The sequence below is a fragment of the Crocuta crocuta genome, unplaced genomic scaffold (assembly GCF_008692635.1).
Source record: "Crocuta crocuta isolate KB4526 unplaced genomic scaffold, BGI_CrCroc_1.0 scaffold211, whole genome shotgun sequence".
NCBI lineage: Eukaryota > Metazoa > Chordata > Mammalia > Carnivora > Hyaenidae > Crocuta > Crocuta crocuta.
In genome coordinates this window covers 2,351,036-2,369,299 of record NW_027527939.1, presented here as the reverse complement: position 1 = coordinate 2,369,299, position 18,264 = coordinate 2,351,036, and the positions used below count along the sequence as shown (strand labels likewise).

At 37.8% G+C, this 18,264-nt stretch overlaps 1 long non-coding RNA gene and 1 pseudogene across 1 annotated transcript in view; one reads left to right on the top strand and one right to left on the bottom strand.

The window, feature by feature from the left end:
* The window catches only part of LOC144221754 (uncharacterized), a 77,837-nt gene that overhangs the window by 6,893 nt on the left and 52,680 nt on the right, over positions 1-18,264 (bottom strand). The window lies entirely within an intron of this gene.
* Positions 8,283-17,925, top strand: LOC144221765 (small ribosomal subunit protein uS5 pseudogene; annotated as a pseudogene).

The window sequence follows — 18,264 nt, the reverse complement described above, 5'->3', positions numbered from 1 at the left end:
CCTCCATTAGTATATTAAATATAAAATATAAATATATTATATTTAGGAAATTATAGATGGCTAAGGGCTCTCTCTATCTCACAGTTACAGATAACTGTCTTTCTCCTTACCCACCCACATCCATTCCTTTTCAGAGCTGATTGAGCACTGTCAACCCTTCCCTCTCACAGATGTTTAATGAGTGTTTATGTGCCAGCAATCTTTTAAGTACAGTATCATAGTGAAAAATAGAAGTGTCTGCCCTATTGTAAATGGCAGATAATACATAAACATGAGAAAACATATAATGAAAAGTGATACTAAGAAATCAGGATGAGATGATGTGATGACTAGAAAGCATTATTATATTGCCCTTCCTCATTTTGGAGGTCTTAGTTGGGCACAGGTCCAACATAGACACACTAACACTGACAATATCAATGTCAGTGTAGTTTCTAGGGAAGGCCTCAAGCATTTTCTTTTGCTAAAACTCAAATGAATATAGGGATATAACTCTTATATGTGACAATGAGAAAAGGTCTTCCAAATTCAAACTGCACTTATTCAGTTGTTTGTTTGCTTGCTTATCTATGTATTTGTGTGTGTGTGTGTGTCTGTCTGTCTGTCTGTTAAAAGCTTTGGCATTAGCAATTTTACATAAAGACTAGTAAGTGTATTAAAATAAATGCTTTGTGGCAGGATTGGTACATAAAGCCGAAGAATGTTATTTTTTCTTCTCCAAATCAACTATGCAGGATGAACATTTGTTTACTTCAAAACCAATCTGCTTTCCTACTAATGGAGTTACAGTGGCTCTCTCCAGTGATTGTGGAGCAGATTGTGAGTATTGAGGGCGTCAAACTCCAACAATAAACTATTCTTTCATTATTTATTTTTCTGGTTCTAAGATTGAACTCTCCATCCAGAGGAAGTAGAACTATCACTGGAATGTAGACTAGCTTCAGACAAAAGAGATTTGCCATTTTGAAGGTTATCCCATCTCCAAATAGCTGCTGGCTTGGGTGAAGCTTCCCATATTAAATGGTACATTATCAGTACACAGTAAACTTGGCATAATTTGTGGGGGTAATAATATATTTTTTGCACAAAGACAGGTAACATGTTTAGTAAGCCTAGGATGCCCACAAGATTTGTGCAAGATGGGTTTACTGAAAGAATCTGGTTATACCTTTCCTTGAAGCTCTTTATGAAGCCAGCATGAGGAGACCAAAGTGTAGGTCTATTTACTTATCTCTTCTTTAGTGTCCTGTTTTTAAGTTAAATGAAAATTTTTCTTGGCTTACTCTGCAATATAAATTTTATCACTCATGGTCATCTGTGTGCCCAATCTTGTAAATGAAATAAATTGTCAGCCATGCTGAGAAAAGAATCATTAAAACAAAAGGTATATTCATACGAAGACGGTGAGCTATGGCTTAAGGATTTCAGCAATTTAGAAATTTAAACAGCTGTTGTTATTTGCACAAGAATGATTTTCTTCAGATAATTCAACATACCTTTTATTTCTTAATTCTGTAATCATGACAGCAATAATAGATCCAATATCTGGATTTATTATAGTGACTGTCTTTACATAAGATTTATTACTATAAATGATTATTGCAATTGCATTGTGGAACGCTGCCCATGATGTTTTCATTTTAAATATCCTGTATTACCTCCTTAGGAAGTCAATTTATTTCTTGAAACTGAATATGATTAACAATAAATGATAATGTTTGAGATAACAATGCAGAGCACAAGCTACTGTGTGAATAGGTAGAGGGTCCAAAATCTACCCTTGACCTCTATCTTGGGTGAGGAAGATTAGGCCACAGAATAAAGTTATAATTGGTCAGGAATAGCAGAGGGATTCTTGAGGGGTGCTGACAGACGCACCATAGACTGAAGTGTTATTTGTTTTACTTCTGGTTGGCACTGTTCACCCAGGCAGAAAGGGACAGCGCTTCAGTAGGAAAAGTAAGATGAACTCGATCACTCTTCTTTGTCTTTTTGATGATATATTCTTCTTGTACACACAAGTATCATTTTCTACTCAACACTATTTTAGCATGTTATAAAAGACTGCATTTGGCCTAAGGAAGTCTGTTGTCTTTAGTGGCCTATTTGTATCCACCCAATAGTATTCATTTATTACACTGTTTTTTTTGTTTAGTAATCAAATGAACTTGCATTGCCATTACATACATAATGCAACCACTATGACCTCATTACTGCTATTTTATAGTTTCTTATTTTAATGTTTATTTATCTTTGAGAGAAAGAGAGAGTGAGAGTGTAAGTGGAGGAGGGGCAGAGAGAGAGGGAGACAGAAGATCCAGAGCAGGCTCTGTGCTGAGAGCAGTCTGATGAAGGACTCCAACTCACAAACCATGAGATCATGACCTGAGCCTAAGTCAGACACTTAACCAACTGAGCCACCCAGAAGCCACTTATAGATTTATTAAAGAAGTTATGGAAAAATCCAGAAGTAGGTACAACAGGAGGGAGTTGCAGGGAGTTGGAGATTGAGACAGCATCATGTTCTACATTGCTTACTTGTTAGATTTCTGGTATTAATGCCCAGGGGGGAATCCCCATGCTAAGGAACAGAGAAATTTATTCCTGACAGAATGCTTTTATGAATTACAAAGTATTCTTTTACATAAGAATTTAAAAAATAAAATTGTTTTCCCAGTATATCAGTTATTTATTTTCATAGTTTTTTTTTAATTGAGGGAAAATTTACCTGCAATGACATGCATAGAACTAAGGTGTGTAAGTCAGTGAGTTTTGACAAATCTGTACACTCAAGCAACTGGCATCTCCATAAAAATTTAGAACATTTTCATCACTCCAGAAAGATCCTTCATGCCCATTTTAGTCAACTCTTCTCCCCATAGCCACCCATGTTTCTAATTTTTATTACCATATACTAGTTTATTTTGTTCTTGAACCTTATATAAATGGAATCATACAGTATGTACACTTCTCTGCCTTCTTTCACTCAATATAATATTTCTGAGATGCATCCATTTGCAAGATATATCTATAACTTATCTTTATTGCTAATTATTTTTCCATTATATGAATATACCAAGTCTGATTATCCTTATCCCAATGGGAAACATCTTGTGATTTTAATTTTTGGACTATTATGAATAAAGCACTTATAAATCTTCATGTACAAGTTACTTTTGTACATATGTATTTTTATTTCTCATGTATCCAGAATCTCATATCTAAAATTTCCAGTAAGCAAATCACAACTTGAATGAGAGAAGACAATTGACAGACACTAACATCAAGAATCAGATGTGGGATTATCTAATATGGATTTTGAAGCAGCCATCATTGAAATGGTACATAAATCAGTTTAAAAAATTATCTTGCTCAAATGAAAAAAACCAAAAATCTCAGAAAATAAATAGAATTCATAAAAAAGAAAAATGGAAATTACAGACCTGAAAATTACCATAATGAAAATAAAACATCACTGGATGGGTTCCATAGTAGAGTAGAGATGACCTGCAAGAAACCATTCAACCACACAGGGTTAATATAGCACAGATCTTAGGAGCTGGGGTTTGCTCTTGGCTGATTCTTATAATTGCTTCCCCACGCAAAGCTTCACTTTCTCAAAGGCCATGAGGTGTTAGAATTTAATTAACCTGCATCTCAGCTGCATTTAGTGTCCTGAAATTGGCAAAGTATTTGGTCAGAAAATTCTAACTCCAGGAGGACGCAAGATGGCAGAGAAGTAGGGAGCTCCGTACATTTCGCCTGCACCCATCTCTCAAACAGAGAAGGCCTGAAGTCGTAGGACACTGAGCCGCAGGAATTTGGGAAGAGAGGGAGACAGGGTACACTGGGAAGGAAACCTCATAAGTGCGTGAGTGTGAACTGGGGAAGATAAAAGNCCTCCATTAGTATATTAAATATAAAATATAAATATATTATATTTAGGAAATTATAGATGGCTAAGGGCTCTCTCTATCTCACAGTTACAGATAACTGTCTTTCTCCTTACCCACCCACATCCATTCCTTTTCAGAGCTGATTGAGCACTGTCAACCCTTCCCTCTCACAGATGTTTAATGAGTGTTTATGTGCCAGCAATCTTTTAAGTACAGTATCATAGTGAAAAATAGAAGTGTCTGCCCTATTGTAAATGGCAGATAATACATAAACATGAGAAAACATATAATGAAAAGTGATACTAAGAAATCAGGATGAGATGATGTGATGACTAGAAAGCATTATTATATTGCCCTTCCTCATTTTGGAGGTCTTAGTTGGGCACAGGTCCAACATAGACACACTAACACTGACAATATCAATGTCAGTGTAGTTTCTAGGGAAGGCCTCAAGCATTTTCTTTTGCTAAAACTCAAATGAATATAGGGATATAACTCTTATATGTGACAATGAGAAAAGGTCTTCCAAATTCAAACTGCACTTATTCAGTTGTTTGTTTGCTTGCTTATCTATGTATTTGTGTGTGTGTGTGTGTCTGTCTGTCTGTCTGTTAAAAGCTTTGGCATTAGCAATTTTACATAAAGACTAGTAAGTGTATTAAAATAAATGCTTTGTGGCAGGATTGGTACATAAAGCCGAAGAATGTTATTTTTTCTTCTCCAAATCAACTATGCAGGATGAACATTTGTTTACTTCAAAACCAATCTGCTTTCCTACTAATGGAGTTACAGTGGCTCTCTCCAGTGATTGTGGAGCAGATTGTGAGTATTGAGGGCGTCAAACTCCAACAATAAACTATTCTTTCATTATTTATTTTTCTGGTTCTAAGATTGAACTCTCCATCCAGAGGAAGTAGAACTATCACTGGAATGTAGACTAGCTTCAGACAAAAGAGATTTGCCATTTTGAAGGTTATCCCATCTCCAAATAGCTGCTGGCTTGGGTGAAGCTTCCCATATTAAATGGTACATTATCAGTACACAGTAAACTTGGCATAATTTGTGGGGGTAATAATATATTTTTTGCACAAAGACAGGTAACATGTTTAGTAAGCCTAGGATGCCCACAAGATTTGTGCAAGATGGGTTTACTGAAAGAATCTGGTTATACCTTTCCTTGAAGCTCTTTATGAAGCCAGCATGAGGAGACCAAAGTGTAGGTCTATTTACTTATCTCTTCTTTAGTGTCCTGTTTTTAAGTTAAATGAAAATTTTTCTTGGCTTACTCTGCAATATAAATTTTATCACTCATGGTCATCTGTGTGCCCAATCTTGTAAATGAAATAAATTGTCAGCCATGCTGAGAAAAGAATCATTAAAACAAAAGGTATATTCATACGAAGACGGTGAGCTATGGCTTAAGGATTTCAGCAATTTAGAAATTTAAACAGCTGTTGTTATTTGCACAAGAATGATTTTCTTCAGATAATTCAACATACCTTTTATTTCTTAATTCTGTAATCATGACAGCAATAATAGATCCAATATCTGGATTTATTATAGTGACTGTCTTTACATAAGATTTATTACTATAAATGATTATTGCAATTGCATTGTGGAACGCTGCCCATGATGTTTTCATTTTAAATATCCTGTATTACCTCCTTAGGAAGTCAATTTATTTCTTGAAACTGAATATGATTAACAATAAATGATAATGTTTGAGATAACAATGCAGAGCACAAGCTACTGTGTGAATAGGTAGAGGGTCCAAAATCTACCCTTGACCTCTATCTTGGGTGAGGAAGATTAGGCCACAGAATAAAGTTATAATTGGTCAGGAATAGCAGAGGGATTCTTGAGGGGTGCTGACAGACGCACCATAGACTGAAGTGTTATTTGTTTTACTTCTGGTTGGCACTGTTCACCCAGGCAGAAAGGGACAGCGCTTCAGTAGGAAAAGTAAGATGAACTCGATCACTCTTCTTTGTCTTTTTGATGATATATTCTTCTTGTACACACAAGTATCATTTTCTACTCAACACTATTTTAGCATGTTATAAAAGACTGCATTTGGCCTAAGGAAGTCTGTTGTCTTTAGTGGCCTATTTGTATCCACCCAATAGTATTCATTTATTACACTGTTTTTTTTGTTTAGTAATCAAATGAACTTGCATTGCCATTACATACATAATGCAACCACTATGACCTCATTACTGCTATTTTATAGTTTCTTATTTTAATGTTTATTTATCTTTGAGAGAAAGAGAGAGTGAGAGTGTAAGTGGAGGAGGGGCAGAGAGAGAGGGAGACAGAAGATCCAGAGCAGGCTCTGTGCTGAGAGCAGTCTGATGAAGGACTCCAACTCACAAACCATGAGATCATGACCTGAGCCTAAGTCAGACACTTAACCAACTGAGCCACCCAGAAGCCACTTATAGATTTATTAAAGAAGTTATGGAAAAATCCAGAAGTAGGTACAACAGGAGGGAGTTGCAGGGAGTTGGAGATTGAGACAGCATCATGTTCTACATTGCTTACTTGTTAGATTTCTGGTATTAATGCCCAGGGGGGAATCCCCATGCTAAGGAACAGAGAAATTTATTCCTGACAGAATGCTTTTATGAATTACAAAGTATTCTTTTACATAAGAATTTAAAAAATAAAATTGTTTTCCCAGTATATCAGTTATTTATTTTCATAGTTTTTTTTTAATTGAGGGAAAATTTACCTGCAATGACATGCATAGAACTAAGGTGTGTAAGTCAGTGAGTTTTGACAAATCTGTACACTCAAGCAACTGGCATCTCCATAAAAATTTAGAACATTTTCATCACTCCAGAAAGATCCTTCATGCCCATTTTAGTCAACTCTTCTCCCCATAGCCACCCATGTTTCTAATTTTTATTACCATATACTAGTTTATTTTGTTCTTGAACCTTATATAAATGGAATCATACAGTATGTACACTTCTCTGCCTTCTTTCACTCAATATAATATTTCTGAGATGCATCCATTTGCAAGATATATCTATAACTTATCTTTATTGCTAATTATTTTTCCATTATATGAATATACCAAGTCTGATTATCCTTATCCCAATGGGAAACATCTTGTGATTTTAATTTTTGGACTATTATGAATAAAGCACTTATAAATCTTCATGTACAAGTTACTTTTGTACATATGTATTTTTATTTCTCATGTATCCAGAATCTCATATCTAAAATTTCCAGTAAGCAAATCACAACTTGAATGAGAGAAGACAATTGACAGACACTAACATCAAGAATCAGATGTGGGATTATCTAATATGGATTTTGAAGCAGCCATCATTGAAATGGTACATAAATCAGTTTAAAAAATTATCTTGCTCAAATGAAAAAAACCAAAAATCTCAGAAAATAAATAGAATTCATAAAAAAGAAAAATGGAAATTACAGACCTGAAAATTACCATAATGAAAATAAAACATCACTGGATGGGTTCCATAGTAGAGTAGAGATGACCTGCAAGAAACCATTCAACCACACAGGGTTAATATAGCACAGATCTTAGGAGCTGGGGTTTGCTCTTGGCTGATTCTTATAATTGCTTCCCCACGCAAAGCTTCACTTTCTCAAAGGCCATGAGGTGTTAGAATTTAATTAACCTGCATCTCAGCTGCATTTAGTGTCCTGAAATTGGCAAAGTATTTGGTCAGAAAATTCTAACTCCAGGAGGACGCAAGATGGCAGAGAAGTAGGGAGCTCCGTACATTTCGCCTGCACCCATCTCTCAAACAGAGAAGGCCTGAAGTCGTAGGACACTGAGCCGCAGGAATTTGGGAAGAGAGGGAGACAGGGTACACTGGGAAGGAAACCTCATAAGTGCGTGAGTGTGAACTGGGGAAGATAAAAGCGGGACGGACCCAGAGATACAGAGGGAGGGGAGGGAACCTGGCTTGTGTGCAGCTGCTGTGAGTGATAAACCGGCGAGTGGTGGCGAGCTGCCTCGAGTCCAGGGGAAAGGAAAGAAAAGCTGAGATTGCTCATAGAACCGTCCCTGGAGAAGAGAAAAACCTCGGCTTGGAATGACAGTATTTTATCTCTGGCTGGGGTGCTGACTTTAAACTAGGTGCCCTGGTCCCAGAAGGCACCAGGAAGAACTGAACTGCCGTGTGCCCATCACCATCCATGGCGGCAGCAGCCGGGTGAACCGGCAGCGACGCCTGCGGAGGCGAAAGGCGCTGGGTGAAGTGGCAGCGGCACGCGCAACAGAGGCCTGCGGAGGCGGCAGCGGCGGCGGCGACCCGGTGAAGCGGTGCTGGCGCCCAGTAAAGCGACAGCTGCGCGAGACAGCGGTCTGCTGAAGCGGCGGCAGCGCACTGCAGCAACACGGACTCTATGGACCTGAAGTTGCTACGTTCCCCGAAAGCACTCGGGTTGTATCCATGCTTGACGCCGGCAGATCTGAGGCTGCGACACTTCTCCCACCCCGCACTCAACCCCCAGGCAACAGGAAAGCAGCTTCCTATGGGACTGTTTCCAGCTGTATAAACAAAGCCCGTGGACTGGGACCTGGAAACAGGCGGGGTGTGGGACATAGAACTCAGCCCACCTTGGCTACATCCTCAGCCACTACATCGGACTGAAAAAGTGATTTGCAACGCTTGGTTGAGAAGGGACTGGGGTGACGCCATTCTTCTCCACACAACCACCAAGGAGGGGCCTCAGGGAGGCCAGCGGACACAGTGAGACAAGACCTGCCTATACTAAAGGACGGCCATCACCTCCAGATAGCTGTTTCGTTGTTGTTATAGCTGTTTTTACCTGAGNAACGAAAGAACTCTCCTCCAAAGAACTTCCTGGAAGAATTGACAGCTAAAGAGCTGCTCAAAACAGGTATAAGCAACATAACTGAAAAAGAATTTAGAACAATAATCATAAAATTAATCACCGGGCTTTAAAAAAGCATGGAGGACATCAGAGAAACTATGGCTACAGACAATATGGGCTTAAAAATAGTTATGGTGAATTAAAAAATGGGATAAATGAGATACATAATAAACTGGAGGCATCCAGGCACAGACAGAACAGGTAGAAAGGAGAATAAGTGATTTAGAAGACAATATTATGGAAGAAGAAGAAACTGAGAAAAAGGAGATAAACTAATCCAGGAACATGAAAGAAGAGTTCGAGAGCTCAGCGATACAATCAAACGGAACAATATCCGTATCATAGGAATCCCAGAAGAGGAAGAGAGAGGGAAAGGTGCTGAAGGAATCCTGGAACAAATTATAGCAGAAAACTTCCCCAACCTGGAGAGGAAGTAGAAGTTGAAATTCAAGAGGCGCAGAGAACTCCCCTCAGACGTAACTTGAATCGATCATCTGCATGACATATCATAGCGAAACTGGCAAAATACAAGGACAAAGAGAATTTTGAAAGCAGCTAGGGAGAAAAGGGCTCTAACATACCAAGGGAAACCTATCAGTAGTGACAGACCTATCTAATGACACTCGTCAGGCCAGAAAGGAATGGCAGAAAATCTTCAATGTGATGAATGGAAAAAATATGCAGCCAAGAAGCCTCTATCCAGCAAGCCTGTCACTCAGAATAGAAGGAGAGATAAAAGTCTTTCCAAATAAACAAAAATTGAAAGAATTTGACACCACTAAACCAGCCCTACAAGAAATCCTGAGGGGGACTCTCTGAGGGAAGTGTTGCAAGGAATGCAAGATACCAGAGACATCACCATGAGCATGAATCCCACAAAGGACACATTGAGTCTAAACCCACATATTTCAATAATAACACTGAATGTAAATGGGCTGAATGCTCCAATCAAAAGACATAGGGTAGCAGAATGGATAAAAAACCAAAATCCATCTATTTGCTGTCTACAATAGAAACACATTTTAGACTGGATGATACCTTCAGATTAAAAGCAAGGGGATGGAGAAATATCTATCATGATAAGGGAAGTAAAAAAAAAGCTGAAGTAGCTATACTTATATCGGACAAACTGGACTTTAAATTAAAGACAATAACAAGGGATAAAGAAGGGCATTATATAATAATTACAGGGTCTATCGGTAAGGAAGAACTAACAATTATAAATGTCTACACACTGAATATGGAAGCACCTAAATATTAAAACAATTAATCACAAACAGAAACAATCTTATGGATAAGAATGTGCTAATAGTAGGGGACTTCAATACTCTACTTACAGCAATGGATAGATTAACCTGACAGAAAATCACTAAAGAAACAATGGACTTGAATGACACATTGGGCCAGATGGATCTGACAGATATATTCAGAACTCTACATCCTGAGGCCAGGGAATTCACTTTCTTCTCAAGCGCGCATGGCACATTCTCCAAGATAGATCACATACTGGGACATAAAGCAGCCCTCAATAAATATAAAAGAATTGAGATCATACCATGCACACTCTCAGATCATAATGCTTTGAAACTTGAAATCAATCACAGGAAGAAGCCTGGAAAACCTCCAAAAACATGGAGGTTAAAGAACACCTACTAAAGAATGAATGGGCCAATCAGGCTATTAGAAAAGAAATTTAAAAATATATGGAAACAAATGAAGATGAAAAGACAACAATCCAAACTCTATGGGATGCAGCAAAGGCAGTCCTAAGAGGAAAGTACATTGCACTCCAGGCCTATTTCAAGAAATTAGAAAAAGCGCAAGTGCAAAACCTAACAGCTCACCTAAAGGAAATAGAGGCAGAGCAACAAGAGCAACCCAAACCCAGTAGAAGAAGAGAAATAGTAAAAATCAGAGCAGAAATAAACAACATATAGACCAAAGAAACAATTGAACAGATTAATGAGACCAAGAGTTGGTTTTTTGAAAAAAANGATACATCACATTAACAAAAGTAAAGATAAAAACCATATGATCCTGTCAATAGATGCAGAAAAAGCATTTGACAAAATACAGCATCCCTTCTTTTTTTTTAAAAAATATTTTATTCATTATTGAGAGAGAGATACAGACAGCATGTGCAGAGGAGGGTCAGAGAGATAGGGAGACACAGAATCCAAAGCAGCTTCCAGGCTCCGAGCCAGTTGTCAGCACACAGCCTGATGCGGAGCTCGAACACACGAATCGTGAGATCATGACCTGAGCCGAAGCCGGACACCCAACCGACTGAGCCACCCAGGCGCCCCCAGAATCCCTTCTTAATAAAGACCCTCGAGAAAGTTGGGATAGAAGGAACTTACGTAAACATCATAAAAGCCATCTATGAGAAGCCCTCAGCTAACATCATCCTCAACGGGGAAAAACTGAGAGCTTTCCCCCTGAGATCAGGAACACGACAGGGATGTCCACTCTCACCACTGTTGTTTAACATAGTGCTGGAAGTCCTAGCATCAGCCATCAGACAACAAAAGGAAATCAAAGGCATCAGAATTGGCAAAGAGGAAGTCAAACTTTCACTCTTTGCAGACGACATGATACCCTACACAGAAAACCTGACAGATTCCACCAGAAGCCTACTAGAACTGATTCAAGAATTCAGCAAAGTTGCAGAATCAACCTGCAGAAATCGGTTGCATTCTTATACACCAACAATGAAGCAAGAGAAAGAGAAATCAAGAAACTGATCACATTCACAGTTGCACAAAAAACCATAAAATACCTAGGAATAAACCTAACCAAAGATATAGGAGATCTAAATGATGAAAACTATACAAAGGTTATGAAGGAAAGTGAAGAAGACACAAAGAAATAGAAAGACATTTCCATGCTCATGGGTCAGGAAAANGGGGGGTGATGGGCATGGAGGAGGGTACTTTTGGGGAAGAGCACTGGGTGTTATATGGAAACCAACTTGACAATAAACTAGTTTTATATATAAATAAATAAATAATAAATAAATAAATAAAATTAAAAAAAAAGAAAATTCTAACTCCAGTTGTCTATTATTTTCTCCCAGTTTTTCCTTGAAGAAAGCCTGTTTCTGATTCAAGATATATGATCTTCGAGAAGTCACTTTGAGTTAGAATCTCCTTTAAAGTTTAAAGAAATTAGTACAAATCGTAGATAGGGATTCTCTCATTCCAATACTCAAGCAAAAAGTTATGTGTGGAGAGAGGAACTTTGTATTCTTTATTATATGAAAAACCTCTGGCACCAGAACATACACACAGCACCTATAAGTCTGCCAACTTCATACGGTGGTAGGTATGAGACTGCTAGTGTGGGGGAAATATGCCCACTTTGGGTGACTGTATCTGGCATTGAGTGGTGACGAATGTTTGATAGGACTCGTGATTATAATAGGATGCTTGCTTGCTTGCTCTCCTTTCTTTTGGAGAGTAGACATTACTTTATTCATTTATTTTTTTGTTTGTTTAATTTATTTTGAGACAGAGAGAGAGAAAGCATGGTTGGGGGAGAAGGGAGGGGGGAGAGAAGGGGAGGGGGCAGAGAGAGAGAGAGAGAGTGAGAGAGAGAGAGAGAGAGAGAGAATCCCAAGTAGGTTCCTTACTGTCAGTACAGAGCCCAAAGCAGGGCTCAAACCACCCTCCACCCCAAATATGAGATCATGACCTGAGCTGAAATCAAGAGTTACAAGCTTAACTGACTGAGCCACCTAGGCAACCCAAGAGTAGACATTAAGTTTTAGATGTTGTGTTAGAGACTCATTCCTGAAGCTATCTTCCATGCAGAACTATTCCCCAGAAAAGTTCAGTTTGTTTAGAAATTTTATGTCAGAGAGTGTTCCAAACAGAGTTTTTTTTTCTTCTAATGACAGATTTTACCAACCAGAACAGGGTTTTGACTTTACCTGAATCTCTAGCTGATATATGGCTTTAAAGAATGTGTATTTTTAGTGCCTCAATTGAGGATGCTTTATTGTTCCTTGTAGCAGAAACTTTACAGTGTCTATCTAAACTCCATAAGATGGAATTTGATGTGGGTACTTAGATACTTCTTACGATGTTTTATTTCCTTTGGAGATTTGAAAAGGAACTGACTTTTGAAAAATACTGTTGTGAAGGAGGGAAATGGAAATCATGTGAAAGTGGCCTTATTCTAAAGCTTAATTTTTGTTTCTTTATTCTAAAGATTACTTTTTCCTAAATGATTATTTTTTATTATAGTTCTAAAACATCATAGGTAATTAAACATGCCAATTTAAGTAAATAGAAACCAATTAATCATATGACTCTACTCTTTCTATTTTATTGATATATTTGTCTATTCTAATGTCAATACTACTGTCTACATTACTGCAGCCTTATAGTAAGTGTAGAAATTATATATATTATGAATTTCCATATATATTTAATGTTTATTCATTTATTGTGAGAGAAAGAGAGAGAGCGTCGGTGGGGGGTGGGACAGAGAGAGGGAGAGAAAGAGAGAATCCTAGGCAGGCTCCATGCTGTCAGCACAGAGCCTGACCCAGGGCTTGATCCAATGAACCATGAGATCATGACCTGAGCTGAAATCAAGAGTCAGATGCTTAACCACCTGAGCTACTCAGGTGCCTCTAATTCCATATATATATCTTAGAATGAACTTGTCAATTTGTTTAAAAAATGTACTGAAGGGACGCCTGGGTGGCTTAGTCGGTTAAGCGTCCGACTTTCGTTTAGGTCATGATCTCGTGGTTCGTGGGTTCAAGCCCGGCGTCAGGCTCTGTGCTGAGTGTCAGCTCAGAGCCTGGAGCCTGCTTCAGAGTCTGTGTCTCCCTCTCTCTCTGACCCTCTCCTGCTCATGCTGTCTCTCTCTCTCTCTCCTAGAAATAAATAAAAATATTTACAAAAAAAAATGTATTGAAATTTTGTTTGGGGTGCATTTTATTTTGAAATAATATATTTTTAACAATATCCCATCCTTCATTCCATGAGCATGGTAAATTTATATATATTTTATATATTTATGTAAATACACTTTTGTCATTAAATTTCTCTCAGAATTTTTGTGGTTCCAGTGAATAGGTATTGCATATCTTTTGTTAGGATTAGCATTCATTTCATGTTTTTAGATGCTGCTATAAATGACATTGATTTTTAAAATTTTAAATGCTAATTGTTTCAAATGAAGAAATACATTCAGTTTTTATTGATTATTATTTTATCCCTTGACTTCTTAAAGTTGACTTATACTAGTAGGCTTTTGATGTCTATTACAATTTTCTGTGTAACTGATCATGACATCTGGTAAAAGGATAATTTTATTCTCCTTCCCAATCTTCATGACTTTTTATTTTATTTCTCTTAATAGAATGGCTAGGATATCAGGATACTAGAAGATATCCTAAGATCATGATCTTAGAAGGAAAACATTCAATATTTTATATTAAGTAAATTATAGATGTTTTTCAGATACTGCACTGTTCTTGAATTTACATTTGGCTATTTTATATTGTTTCTATTTCTAATGTGATATACCCTATCTGTTCACTCATTATGTTCTTTTTTTTTTAAATATTTGGATATAAAAGGTACTACAAAGTTATTTTCTGCTAATTACAACTACTGGAATCATAAGATCACTTTCTACTGACTGATGTTCTTCACGTTCTCCCCACCTTTTTTTGTATGTCTACTAATCTTTTATTATATACTGGGTGTTAGAAATAATATGTTGCTGTGAATTTAGATTATGTTGACTTATTTAAATAGGTAATAGATTTTCTGGTAGGGAAATAAATTAGTAATGGGTCCTCTTGGTCTGGTATGCTTGGATTTATTCCTCATTATGGCAAGTCTGTTTCAGTAGTATTCTTAGCTTTAAGGACATTTTTCTAACATACATTTTTTTGTTAAATTAAGCACTTATTTTCAAAGAATGGCCTTTCTTTAGTCTCAGCTGAAAGCCTGAGGTTCTCAGTGAGGTTATTTTGCTATGACTGAACAGTAACTTCAATGCATCTCAGAACCTACAATCTCTGATAGCTCCATTTAGACCACAGACTCACAGGGAGTTTTCTGATAGGTCCCATGCAGCCTAACGATGTGCACAGGCAGCCTAGCCACTAGCCAAGGATGTTTCAAAGCTCACTCATTTTGTCCTCTTTGCAACCCCCATGCAAATCCCTCTCCATATGGCTTCAAGCTCTACCAATTTCAGTTATTTTCATCTTTTTATCTGGAATAAGATACAGGGTTTCAATTGGACTTGACTCCCTGAATCACAGTTTGGAAAGTTACCTGATACAGAAGAAGAAGATAAACCTGGGATTGACTTCATATGTTTCTCTTCTCTCAAAGACAACTATCCTACCATATCTATTGTCCCATGCTTAAAAATCACTGCCTCATGTATTTTATCCAATTTTATAGTTGTTTGTGGGAGGAGGATAACAACTGCCAGTTACTCCATCATGGGTAGAAGCAGAATCCCTTTTAATTCCTCTGTTAATTTATTTTTACAGGGTTATATAAGAAAAAGTAAAGAGGAGAGAATAAAATGTATAGTATTGAACCCTCATGCATTTAAACAAAAAACAATTAATTATAGTATGAATCACAGCAGCATTACATCATTGTTATGTCTTAATAAAGACAGACATTACCCACAGGAATGCTCCAGACTTTTTATCTCTGAGATGTTCCATCTAAGAATCAATATCTCTGAAAATTAATGAGTAGCCCTAGAACTAAAGAAAATTAACCAATGGGCCTCCTTCAGCAAAGCTCTCAAGTGGGCTACAATATGATATAAATGTTAAAATGATGTAAAAATATTACAAATAAACATTTTTTCTTCCATAAAATTAATGATCCTTTAGCAGGGTGGGCTGTAAGATATAAAAAAGGAAGAGACAGCAGAGAGTGCATAATACAACGTAAGTGATTAGATACTTCTGGAGTTCTTATTTTAAAAAAAAGAGGAAAAAAGAAAAAACAGACAAAGAAAGGGAAAAGACAAAAGCAAAGTAAAAAGGAAAGAGAGGAAAACCAGAAGAGAGAGGAGAGAAAGGAAGAGATTTTTACAGGTCATCTATTTAACTAGGATTTTGACCCCTCTTTAAAATAATCAATTCTTACTCATATTGTTCCTAAAATTTGGTTACTTTTTATTTCCCATAACTAGCTTGGATTTTTGCCTTGCCCATTAATCTTAGCTCCATAAGTGAAATCTATCGATTCTAGTAACCTGCCACATTGGTTACATTTTGCAAATATGGTGCTTTCAAAAGTCTGCCTTCCCAGGAGAACTTGTGACATATCAAAACTGTCCCAAGAGATTTGGATGCTAGTTTATTTTATAGTGACATTTAGCCATTCTGACAAGTGCTTAATTATTGTATGTTCTTCCATAAAGGTTGTCTCTGACAATATGTGTAAATCAAATAAATTAAAGCACTATAAGTTATTAGTTTTCCATTCTGGTTGACATCTGTGATATTCGTTAATAAATAATTTAGTACATTTATAGACAATGATAAAGAGAGCATCATCACTGCTGGGATTATTTTCTCCCAAAGGATATACTAGACAGCTGCTTACCCCTAATAACGTTAAATCTAAGAACTTACACTTTGTCCTACTATTATAATAGTTTGAATATACCATATTAGTTTATATTATGCACATGCAAAATATATTGCTATATAGTGTGGCACAGAGAAAGGACCATTATTGCCATAAAGAGTCACATATTTAAGTCTAAATCTCTCTTGTGCCTTGTAAATTCTTTCTCCTATCTAGATCTGTTTCCTCATCGATAAAGCCAAAGTTAAATTGAACTAGATAAATTCTAAATGTCTTTCTAATCCCAGAATCCTAAAATTTTGTGTTTTATTAAATCTTTACTGGGAATCTAATGGATAGTTATTTTCTTATCTCATTAACACTAAGTCTTTCCTACACCCCATGTGTCCCCCATACCTTGAGTATCTGACTCAACTCTATTTTTTAAAGTTTATTTGAGAGAGAGAGAGAGAGCGCGTGCGCACGAGCAGGGGAAGGGCAGAGACAGAGAGAGAGGGAGAGAGAGAGAATTCTAAGCAGACTCCAACTCAGTGCCAGCCCAACACTGGGCTCAATCCCATGACCCCTGGATCATGACCTGAGTCAGAATCAAGAGTCCAGTGCTTAACCGACTAAGCCACCCAGTTGCCCATGATTCAACTCTGTTAATTGTGAGATGAGATTGCAGTTACTTGAAGTATATGTAATTTTTAGCATAGAAAATAAAGTCAAGTTGATTCTTCTACTATTTAAAAGTGAACTAACTTCCTCCCCAAGAAAACACCAAATAGTAGATGATGCCGGTGCTGTGTGTGATCCTGGAGGCCCTGGAATAGGAAGCCCTCATGGGTTTGACAGCAGTATCTCAGGCTGGAGTCCTGACCATGGCTGGACCAGGCTGAGGCCATGAAGATCTCTGAGGCAAGGTTCAAGACAAGTGGATCCCTGTCACCAAGCTGGGTTGCCTGGTCAAAGACATGAAGAACAAATCCCTGGAGGAGATCTTTCTCTTCTTCCTGCCCATCAAGGAATCTGAGATCACTTGACTTTTTCTTAGGGGCATCCCTCAAGGATGAGGCTTTGAAGATTATGCCTGTGTAAAAGCAGACCAGGTTCAAGGTGTTTGTTGCCATCTGAAATTACAATGGACACATCAGTCTGGGTGTTGAGTGCTCCAAGGAGGTGACCACTGACATCATCCCGGCCAAGCTTTCCATCATCCCCCTGCGGTGAGGCTACTGGGGGAACAAGATCAGCAAGTCCCACACTGTCACATTCAAGGTGACCAGAGCTGTGGCTCTGTGCTGATGTGCCTCATCCCTGCCTCCAGAGGTACTGGTGTTATCTCAGCCCCTTTGCCCAAGAAGCTACTGGTGATGGCTGGTGCGATGATTGCTATACCTCGGCCAGGGGCTGCACTGCTACCTAAGGCCACTTTTGATGCCATTTCCTAGACTTACTGCTATCTCACCTATGACCTCTGGAAAGAGACAGTGTTCACCAAGTCTCCCTGTCAGGAACTCACTTATCATTTTATAAAGAGCCACATCAGAGTCTCCATGCAGAGGACTCAGCTGTGACCACCACATGGTTTTATACAAGAAAAATAAAGTGAATTAAAGTTTGTTAAAACAAAACAAAAGAAAATAATAAAAGTGAACTAAACCTCAATTTGTTATTGAATACGGTGGTTTTCCTAGGGGCCTCAAATACAATGAGACAGGTAGGTGAGTATCAAGAGAAAAGTGAGGAAGCCAGGTGAGGGCAGAACTCTCCTTTTATTTCACTCATCTAATGAACATATAGTGAAGGACCTGCAATGTGCTAAGCACTGTGCTCAGATGCTATGCAAGTAAGTGAGGATACAGAGAAGAATAAGACAGCTCTTGCTCTCAGAAAGCCCAGACCTAGCAGTGGAG